This window comes from Triplophysa rosa, linkage group LG18, assembly GCF_024868665.1.
Source record: "Triplophysa rosa linkage group LG18, Trosa_1v2, whole genome shotgun sequence".
Taxonomy (NCBI): Eukaryota; Metazoa; Chordata; class Actinopteri; order Cypriniformes; family Nemacheilidae; genus Triplophysa; species Triplophysa rosa.
In genome coordinates, this window is record NC_079907.1 from 17,341,283 (window position 1) to 17,352,518 (window position 11,236).

Here is an 11,236-nt window from a genome sequence, read left to right on the forward strand (position 1 = left end):
CCGCCACAGCTCCAAACAACACCATATCCCATGCATCCTCCACGGAGCACAGGCTGGGCTCATCGTAGGACACCGGCGGTCCTCTTAAATCAGGGGTGTCCAAAGTCAGTCCTGGAGGGCCGGTGTCCTGCAAAGTTTAGCTTCAACCCTAATCAAACACACCTGAACAGCTAATCAAGGTCTCACAAAGCAGACTAGAAACTTCCAAACAGGTGTGTTGAGCCAAGTTGGAGCTAAACTCTGCAGGACAGTGGCCCTCCAGGACCGACATTGGACACCCCTGTCTTAAATGATGAGCATGCAGGACAGAGGTCGACATGCGTTCATCAGAGGAGCCTACAGCACGTGGCTGCCTCTGTCTTTTCCCCCACGGCTCGGCGGCGACGGAGGGGGGAGGCACTGGGTTAGGTGTGCAGTTGAGGATCACTGAGATCCTAGCACGGAGGGCTTTGACCGGCGTCTGCTCACAGAAGGTACAGTTAGACCCATTAAGCGCGGCTTCTACGTGGGCTCAGCCCAGACAGAAGACACATGCGTCATGCGTGTCCGGAAGCTCCATAGGACCCCCGCAGGTGCAGCATTCCTTGAAGGACATCCTCTTGCCGAATCACCAAAGGGGAACTTGTAAACGGCGTCCTCTTATTAGTGTTGTCAACGGCGAGAAGTAGTCTTGTAGTCTTGAAGTCTTGAAGTTGATGCTAGCTTTGTGATGGAGAAAGAATCTGAGTCAATGCCGCTCGGTGCCGGCCTATATAGTGGGTGGCTCCGCCCCCTAGCTCGGCGCTCGAGCATCATTGGCCGGTAAAATTTACCGGCGCGATGCAATAAGGCAGTATTTGAGGAAGGAAGGGGAAACCCCTAGCGTGGCAACGCAATGTAGAGACACCGACTTGAAAGGGAACTCTCTCGTCGGCCAGGCGGCTGTATCGGATTCTTCAGTCGGGCACAGTTGCTCTCCAACGACTGCGCTGATGAAAAGCAAAATGGGAAACAACTTGCTGACGACACAGCTTAAATGCTCATTGGGCGAGAATGTCAGCTGATATCTTTTTTCTTAAGTGTTCCATTAATAAGTCCATTAACTGAAGTAGGTTTTGAGATTTATATGTGGAAAAACACACCTATGTGAAATATATAGTCCTCATAACCACCTTGATGTAAAAGCAGTGACAATTCAATTGCATAGATTTCATCTGCGATAAAAAGCGCGTTTTTATTAAAGTATAACAAAAACATTACAAAACAAGATGGTATACAGTTTACATTCAAAAACAGACGAGAAAAAATAATAAAAGATAATACAAACCAAACAACAAAAACAAAAAGAAAAAAATATATATATTCAATCCATCCATATTAATCAATTCAAAACAAGAAGTATAATTTATATTATCGAATAAGTCTAACAAAATTCCAGCTTTTTATTATTTGCTTTTGACAGCATTTTTAAATATTGTCCCAAATAAATACTACAAACAATTAAAAAAAATACAATTGGGAATTAAATTCTTAGCTAACAAAAGTAAGTTATTAATATTTTAAAAAAAAAAGTTTGACCTCCTTTTTCACAGTTTCCATATTAATTTTTTGTGTTTTCTGGAAATGAGTTACAGAATTGATTGGTATTGGGATTGGTATTATCTGGGGACCTCGCGTGATTTAGAAATTACCACCCCACATCTGTATTTCATGTGGCGCATTCACACGGGGTTAGTGAAGCCTGTGATTTTAACTCTCAACTCAACTTTATTTATATAGCGCTTTTACAATTTTCATTGTTACAAAGCAGCTGTACATGAGACACATTGACTACAAGCAAAACAATCAAAGTTGTACCTGCAAAAACAAGAAAAGGTTGAAAACACAGAAGACAGACACACCCACACACAAAACACTCCACACACACGCACCAACGCACGCACGCACGCACGCACACACACACACACACACACACGTACGTACACAGACAAGTACGCACACACACACACACTCAGTGAGAGCACACATTTAGAAATTTTACTCAAATTTACTCACTTATTTCCTGGATGTGATGGCAAGGCTTTGCGTATAGTTTGTATAGCCTATAGTTGTATGGTGTTTAATGACATATGACTGTACCTGTCAGCATTTGACGTGTCTCTAATGTTATGAGAGTTTCCATGATAAATAAACAAACGGGAGACTCCCGGGAGTCCCGGGCAAAACGACAGTGTTGGCAGGTAATTTATGGATATGACCCAGCACCCGAAATAATATCAAAACACTTCAAAACAGCCTCCATTATTCACAAACGGATAAAACCTTGAAAAATTATATATGAACCCGCCAAACCACAGAGATGCCGATTCGCATGGGACTAATATTATCACAGGACCTCTGTGTTAAAATATGGTAGCTACTTTGTGGGGAATTTTTACTTTACAAGTTACAGACATGGCCAATTTGCACGGGATTAAGATCACAGGCAACCTCTGAAATTATTACAAATGACTAGAGGTCCCCAGGTAATACTAATCACCTGTGAATAGGGCTATCAGGGCATATCAAGCGATCTCTAACAAAGCAATAGTGACACATAGTACAAAAATGTTTTACTCACATAAGATTGCTGCGCCATTCCTGTCAGATCCAATATTGACGGCACAGCACTGATTTTTAATTTTAGTCTCTCTGCAAATCGAGCATCAACCTGTGCCTTGTTCACAAAGGAATCCGTGGTGAAATAAAGCGAACAAACGCTGAATGTTTTACCCACGTGAGCTGGAACATCTTTAAAAATAAACTTTAACCATGCATTACTAATGTCGGAATCCGAAGGAAGGTTATGCAGTGACTGTGTTCTAACTTCTTCCACAACTAGGCACTGACTGCACAGTATTTTGCGATCTTTAACGGCATGTTTATTGCTTGCTCACTCTATCTGGTTCCGCGCAACTTGTGTTACTTCAGTACTGTCATGCGCGAACCAGTGGGCGGGGCTAGATAAGTAGTCATTGATATTCTTCTGTGGAGGCGGTGTTCAACCTATCTATGTCATAGATGTGTGCATTCCAGGACCTGGTGTTCACTGGGCCTGGTGTCAATAACAGTTGTAATTTCAGTAACAAGGGCGTTTTCAGTTCTGACACTTACAGGATGTTGCTTGAATACGATTCCCTCTTATATAACAAAAGCTCGGGTTAAAATTGATGTCTTAATTCATGACTCCTTTAATGAACTGTGCATAAAACATCTGATGATGGGCGCTGACATGTTATGCAAAAACGTTCGTTTTGGAGCCTGGGCATGCGCAGAAGGAATCGTCAGTGGAGCCAGAGTCTGTGCAGTAGTGAGCATGAAGTGGAGCGCAGTATCAAGGTCCCGCCTATATTCCTTGATGACTCAATCGTAAACAAAAGAAATAACCACATTTTTATAACATCTTATAACTAACTAAAACCAAACTTATTCAAAAAAAACAAATACTTGGACTAAAATAACAGAAAACATCTTTGGGAAAAAAATTATTTGAAGTGTAATTGAATTTTATAGTGTGGCTCCTGTCCCATTTGTTTACATGGTGAGGGCGGGGTTTATGACCTATACTGCAGTCAGCCACCAGGGGGCGATCAAAGAGCCCGCAGCTTTACTTTTCAGGACGTGTGAGGCACATCTAAGTCGAATGGGAGTTGTTAGCGTTATGCTTTCTCCAACTGGAAGTATTACAGACCCTTCCATCTCCGTATAATAAGAGTGTCTCTGGCTTGGAGCCAGCATTTTGGGCATCTTGGATGTGTTTTAAATTAACACGTCTCCCTAATGCCAGGGTTGATCGATCTGAGAGTTCAGAGGTCCCACTTTAAGTGCCGTTCCAGACATTTATTTCTGGGTTTGAGGTGGAAATATCCAAAATCGTCTGGAACGCAGCATAAGCGCTCCCTCCCTGTAGCGGGATGTCATCATCACCATTAATCACCCATACAATGACGCTTTGACTCGGAGGGGCAAAGTACCGACAAGCGTAATAATTATTATTATTAAGATTAAATTAGAGAAGTTTACCGGCCCACTTCAAGCACTGCCTTCAGCAAAGAATCGTAAATGTGACTAGGGCTGTCACGATTATTAAATAATCGTCTCATCGCGATTGTTTGACCTCATTGCGATGATTTCGGATCATCGCAATTATCGCACATCTCTATAGAAGACACTAGGGGGAGCTCTATAGAAGACACTAGGGGGAGCTGTAGTGCATCTGTATATTGCATATTTTAGTGTATATATTGTTACTAAAGCATGGTAATACTTGTAAAATGTACCACCACAACACAATCACCTAAAAAAAAAAAAACATATACAAATTACCTGCATTATACCTATTATTTAAGCAAATCTCAGTGGGAAAACCAGTCTACCAAAATTTCATTAACACAGAAGTAAACTTTTATTGTAGTCTTGCAAGTGAGAAAAAAACAGACTAGAAGCTTTTCTATGACTGATAGTATTTTAATGGTGGCTTCAATTCACACCTGATCAATTTACTTCATTTACAAGTATTTGGCAGTTGTATTATTGACAGGTAAAAGCCTAAACCTTAAATATATGATGACCCAATTTTTTCCGATGTATTTCCAAGAAAAAAACAGTCTTGTATTCAGAACAATATGGTCGTTTCAATAGCTGAATCAAAAATGAATGAGAATTAAATGTCAAAGCTCAAAAACAGACAATTAATCGTCATAATCGCCAAAGCCCTAAAACAGACAATTAATCGCCATAATCGCAATGATTTATTAGACAATTAATCGTCAATCAAATTTCATAATCGTGACAGCCCTAAATGTGACAACATCTTTGTCTGTGTCAGCCACCATAGTACTTCGAAAGGAAGGGGGAGGCGTAGAGTGAGCCGTTGGTTGCAATCTGCAACCTCACCACTAGATGCTGCTAAATTCTCCACATTGCTACTCTAATCCATCAGATTAATTGGCTCCTTAAATCCAATAGATTTTGTTTGGCGGAGCGATATTATTTTTGTTAAAGTGATAGTTTACCCAAAAAATTCTGTTATCATTTACTCACCCTCAGATTGTTCCAAACCGGTATGAATTTCTTTGATCTGATGAACACAAATGAAGATATGAAGGAAAAATAAAGACTATAGGAGTCAATGGGGTATGAGATCTGTTTGGTTACTGATATTCTTCCAAATATCTTCCTTTGTGTTTAGCAGAAAAAAGACATTTATACAGGTTTGGAACAATCTGAGGGTGAGTAAATGATGACAGATTTTTCATTTTTGTGAGAACTATCCCTTTAAAGGGGTCAAATGACATGGCTAAAATGAATATTAGCGTTTGTTTTAGATGTAATGCAAGGTGTATACACGATTTAAGATTCAAAAACGCTGTATTTTCCACATACCGTGCATGTTTGTATCTCCTCTTTGCCCCGCCTCTCTGAAACGCGTGGATTTTTAACAAAGCTCATCGCTCTGAAAAGCGAGGTGTGCTATGATGGGCCAGTTAACCAGTGCATAGTGATTAGTCGAATACTGCCAGTGTATGACGGAAATGTAACGCCTCTTACCATATTCAGAACATCATGTTCACAAGCAATTGTACTGACAGGTGATTTCGAGCCTGAATCTGATTAGGAAAATGAAGATGATCAAGCCGATACATCAACTTTGCCAGAGCGACTTGAGCAGGGTGTAAAGCAGGGGTCACCAACTAGCAGACTCCGATCCGAATGCGGACCGCGAGATGCGTCCGTCCGGACCTCAAAGACTTTTGACATAATAAATAAATGAACGCCTAACATTATTTTCTAATGCAATCAAATTTATACCAGGCACATCAAGGTCTGCTCAGTAGCAGTTTGGGTCCTATGGCGCCACGGACAGTTAACATATGTGCACTGTTGCTACGTTCAGACGTCAACGTCGTAGAGTGAAGAGAGCCGAGACAGACTCGCTACATGCAGACAGATGTAACTGTCAGTGACTGAAAAACAATGTCCTTTTCAAAAGTTAGAAAAGTTGACGCTGAAAACCATGTTTTCCGAGATGAATGGGTCGAGAGATTTGCATTTATTCTTCCTGTATCAAGATGCACGAGACTGGTTTGTCTCATTTGCTCGGAGTCTGTTGCGGTTCTCAAAAGTGGAAACCTTAAACGGCATTATGGAATTAGATATAGACACTTTGAAGAAACTTACCCGCAGCAGTCCGAGGTAAGGACAAGGAAAATATATGAGCTCAAAGCCCAGTAGGAGCGATCTACACGGGTCCTCCCTCACTCACTTGCTGCCCAACAACGAGCATATGAATGTTCCCTAAAAATACAGTGGATCTTAGGAAAATATGACAAGCCCTTTACTGATGGGAAAATAGTAAAAGAGTGCATGGAGGCTGCATGTGAAACACTTTTATAAGGAAAATAAAGACATGTACTAAAAGAAAATATTAAACAAACCCCCCTTTCAGCTGCAACAGCCACAAGAAGAGCTGAAATGTTATCAGAAGATGACCAGTCACAACTTGATGCTACTATTTGTTAATTTCAGTTCAGCAGAAAACAACACTTTAGTTTTCTTTTAAAGTTGTTAATGTTGAAATGAATGTATGTTCAGTGCAGGTTTAGAGATTAGGGCATTTTGCACACATTTTCCTTCATTATATTGTTGTCAGACGTTGTTATGCCGTCGTATAGATATGAAAAGACTGTTTATTTCTTTGGTCTGCCAAAAACCATCAATTCATGTTTTTAGGTATTTAATTGTCCGGACCTCGGCTGGTAAGGAGGGTTCATTTACTGGACCTCAAGCAATTTTAGTTGAAGACTCCTGATGTAAAGGATTGGTAAGGTTTTTTAAAAAAATGTTATGTTAAATAGTTAAAAACTGTTATACCTTTTTGTGACAAGGGAGGCGGGACGAGAGCCGTGGGGGAAAGATGCGGGGCCGAGTGATAATGAGTGTCAGCTGTGCATTACACCGGTCTCGCATCTCTCACGGAGGAGATCGGAAGCATAAAGGGACGAGCAACAGGACTGTATGATGAGAGAGGACCGGGCCCGGACACGTGTTAAGTTTTATTTATGTTCTTGTGGCCGGCAGTCGACCGTGAGGTGGCTGCCGGCCTTTTATTTCCATGTTATTGTTTGTTTATTTGATAAAAAGTTTGTTTAATGTTCGCCAGTTCCCGCCTCCTTCCTTCCCTACTTTGAACTGTGTTACACTTTTATATACGACGTTATAAAGATTTGCTGTTAGTGATCAACCAGTGTTACACCATGTCTCGTCGTGACTCAACAAAGACAATAAACCCCATTATAAACACGACATTTGTTGCCTCTAGTTGGAACATAATTACTGATTATTAGGACTTATGTTGTCTTTTTTCACGCATTTGCAGATCACACAAAGAAACAAAATGCACTACAAACACACGACAAACTCAAACCGCGTTTTGTCCGTAACAAAGTCTTTTACAATAAAAATATACTTACAGGCTGCGAATCTGAAACGCCAGACTGTCCTTTCGAAGTTGCAATGGTTGGAATTGCCCCACTTTTTAACAAAAGCTTTCGTGCACAGCCGGCCTTGATCTCTCCCAGGTTCATGAACCAATGATCTGTGAAATGAATATTCAGATTGTACTGTTCTGGAACAGTATTGTAAATAAAATGTAACCATTAGTTTTTTGTTTTCTCATCTTTTGGAAGGGCAAACAAAGAGGCTTTCTTTTCGCAAGGAAACACAAAGCGTCTCCACGACATGGCTGCGGCGGCGACGATACAATGAGATTTACAAGTACGCCCACCTTACTTGCGTATAGATTTGGGCGGTCTTAGTCAAGTCATACCACGATGACGTAGATTTCGAGGCATTTCAGTCAGGTCTGGATGAGCATTCACTTTTAGATATAATGCATATTTTGTTCTGACACTTTAATTTTTGCAATTTTAAGTGTCTAATACATGCATGGGCAACTTAAAACACAAGAAACACAAGACACAAAAAAACATGTGTTCGTGCCATATGACCCCTTTAATATCATTAGATTTTATTTGCTGTGCTGAATGTTTCATTTTATGAAACCTTGCTACATACATGTAAAAAACGTTTTATAAAAGCAATAAGACATTATAAAAGCTAAGGCACATTCTTAGGCATGACCTGAAGTGTCAGTGCTTATTGCTTTATATACTGTAATGCACTGCAAAAAAATGACATTCTTACTAAGCAGTCTTAACATCAACACTCAACATTCTTAAATCAAGATACATTTTCTTGACAAAAAAGCGACCAAAGGTTTTTAGTCTTGTTTAATGAAAGAGCATATAGGAATTAGAGAAGTTTATGTTTATAAACATAAAAAAATACTTACTGTATATTTACATATACTGTGATAGGCTGACTAAGACTGAGGTTTTTACTGCACCTTTGCATTGTTGTTCTTTTGTTGCACAAATTGCTGCTATTGTTTTCTCCTACTGTGTACGTAGCTTTGGATAAAAGCGTCTGCTAAATGACTAAATGTAAATGTTTAAAACGAGCCAAAACATCTGCCAGCTGGGTGAGACAAAAATGTTTAGTAAGAAATTATTTTTTAATTATTTTAATTATTATAATTATTTTTTTATCTTTTATTCACTATTCCATTTTACCAGCCATTCAAAAAAAATCACCACAGCCCTACATTCACAGTGTACATCCATGATATTCAGTATCAATACACAACAGAATAGTCACCTTGTAAAGCAAGACTAATCTTACTGTTTTAGACTGGTCATATGAAAAATGTCTGTTTAGACCAATAAATGCAGATGGGGAAAATCAAAAGAAGATCTGTATGTTATTTTATTTTGAAGGGTTTGGGTTGTCATTTTTGGTGAGAAAATGGGTGGCAAAAGATGGGGAGACAGAAAGTGACAACATTCATAAACTAAGACTTTCCATAAATATTGGGAACATGTGTCCATTCACACTAACTCTACATTTGGTAAATTATCATATTTCACATGGGACTCGTACTGTACAAGCCCATTGGGGAGGGAATAAAAGGAAAAGTCACAGTGCAAGCTGACTACCAGCAGATGGCGACAAACTACTGTTTAAGAACACCACAAATCTAATTGGTAAAAAGACCGCACCGTTAAAAGCGAACAGCAGAGACCAACAAAGCATCCTTTAAATCTAGATAATCATTCAGATCCACTGTCCCACACTTGAACTCTCACTTGACTCTCATCCGTTTAGTAAGTCAGGTAGCCAGAAATCAAATTAAACTGCTGCCAGCCAATCACTGTGCTGTATTTACTGTGAATCATTTTATTGTGCAAGCTGCTACTTTGTATTTTTTAACACATACTGGCTGTGTTAAAAATGCTTTCTCTCTTTATTCAGAGGGTCAGGCACAATGTTTACTTCAGTTTCAGCTGCAGTGGTAGAGCTTAATACTGTATGAGTAGACATACGTATTTTCTTTAAGCCATCTTGGTTTTAAATGTTTAGACATTTATGAAAACAGAAGTCACTGTACAGGTATATAATCTCTTAGCCAGTAGTTTAACTTTCATACAATGAAAGTGACTGGTGACCGAGGTCCAAAGTTAGTAACATTCTGCCAAACATCTTTTTTGTGTTACACAAAAAGTCTGGAAAAACACAAGGGTGATTTGAGGATAGCATAAATATCATTTGTGGGCGATTTCTCTCTTTAAGTTATAGAAGCACAAGTAGCACATTGCCTTGACCTGACCCGACATGCTATGCCTTAAGATCACAGTTCAGCCAATCAAGCTGAAATTTATCTTCATTGCACAATTGACAAAAGGACAGAATTTACATGATTCTAATAAAAAAACTGTACGTTCAAAACTAATAAAAAATCACTGAAATTAAATATAACCCTTGAAATGTGACACATTCCTTAGTTTCCCTTTTATAAAATCTTATTAGCCAAAGCACACTGTCCTCGGTGTACTTTCCCAAAGGTGACACTGAAATATAGGCTACAATCGTAAAATAAAGATGCTTTAAGCATAATTAATCTTTAAGCTATATCTGTCAAATAACTTATTTTTTGGAAGTTGGAAGTCATTTGGTGTATCGTGTGCAGTTCAACCTCTCGTCTCCCGTGTGCAGGTGCACGCGACATTACACCAAATGATTCTATTAAATATGCACATAAAAAAATAGTTCAGCATTTAAACTCCGTTAATGCACTTGATATGTTGAATGCACATTAAAAGTTGTATGCAAATCAAAAGTCAATACTGTTCCTAGAATGCCTTTGAGATGCTTTATCAGGTTAATAATGATAAATGCTTACCTTAGCAAAACAGCACTATCCTCCTTCTATACAGTTCTTTATCCATCGTCCTTTTTGAAAACGTATGAATCGCGAACAATATAGGCGCACGTAAATACTTCCATAATGGCATTACACGTCCGTCAGGAGAGAGTGCTGAAGTATAATCCATTTACATCAGCCAACGTCATATTATCCCAAACAGTCCACTTTTGTCTTTCACATTCCCTTTAGAAACGATTAATCTGGCGCTTGCTTAGTATCCACTGAATGCAACCTTTAAATGCCCTTTACAGACAACATAAAAAGAGTTACAATGCTATAAAGACCCAAAAAGTCACACGCGAAAGATGTTTAACTCAGCAGTCATAAAAGTCAATAATCCGAAAACTCGCCAAGCTCAACAACATAGACAAAAATAGATGTAGAAGTTAAAAGAAAGAAAAAATCTGTTTGTTCCCCTAATAGCATAGATATCTCCGCTGCGTCCAGTCCAAGTTCAAGCCTGTGAAAGTTCTCAAACTCAACAAGTGCGCCCTTCATTCCACAGACATTCACACGAGCGCTCCCAACGCACCGTTGCACCATGGGATATGTAGTCTGCACTACACAAGTTTTTGTACAATGTATGTATATAACCGGGGATATTTGACATTATAGGTTGTTTTAAGGGCTGTAACATAAATACAAGAAGTTTAAAGGCTCATGAGGTACCTGTTTTCTCTAGCAATGAAAATTTTCTCTAAATGAAATTGGTCCAAAGCAAGATTTCAATGGCATCATGTTTTTGTAATAACTCTTGTGTAAACAAGTAAACATGAAACATAATGTAAGCAATTTATGTTTAAATTTAATTGTGTAGAAAATGTATTGAAAACGTTAGTGTTGGATTTGAAAGTGTTTGATTGTTTACATTAGCAAAAATATATTTAGGGCTGT

At 39.1% G+C, this 11,236-nt stretch overlaps 1 long non-coding RNA gene across 1 annotated transcript; it reads right to left on the reverse strand.

Annotated features, from left to right (window-relative positions):
• Positions 1-6,202: 6,202 nt before the first annotated feature.
• LOC130568901 (uncharacterized) lies at positions 6,203-10,839 on the reverse strand. The gene is made up of 3 exons (XR_008964765.1): positions 10,319-10,839; positions 7,491-7,615; positions 6,203-6,315 (listed from the first exon to the last, which is right to left on the reverse strand). It is a non-coding gene; the product is annotated as an uncharacterized LOC130568901 (long non-coding RNA).
• Positions 10,840-11,236: the final 397 nt, after the last annotated feature.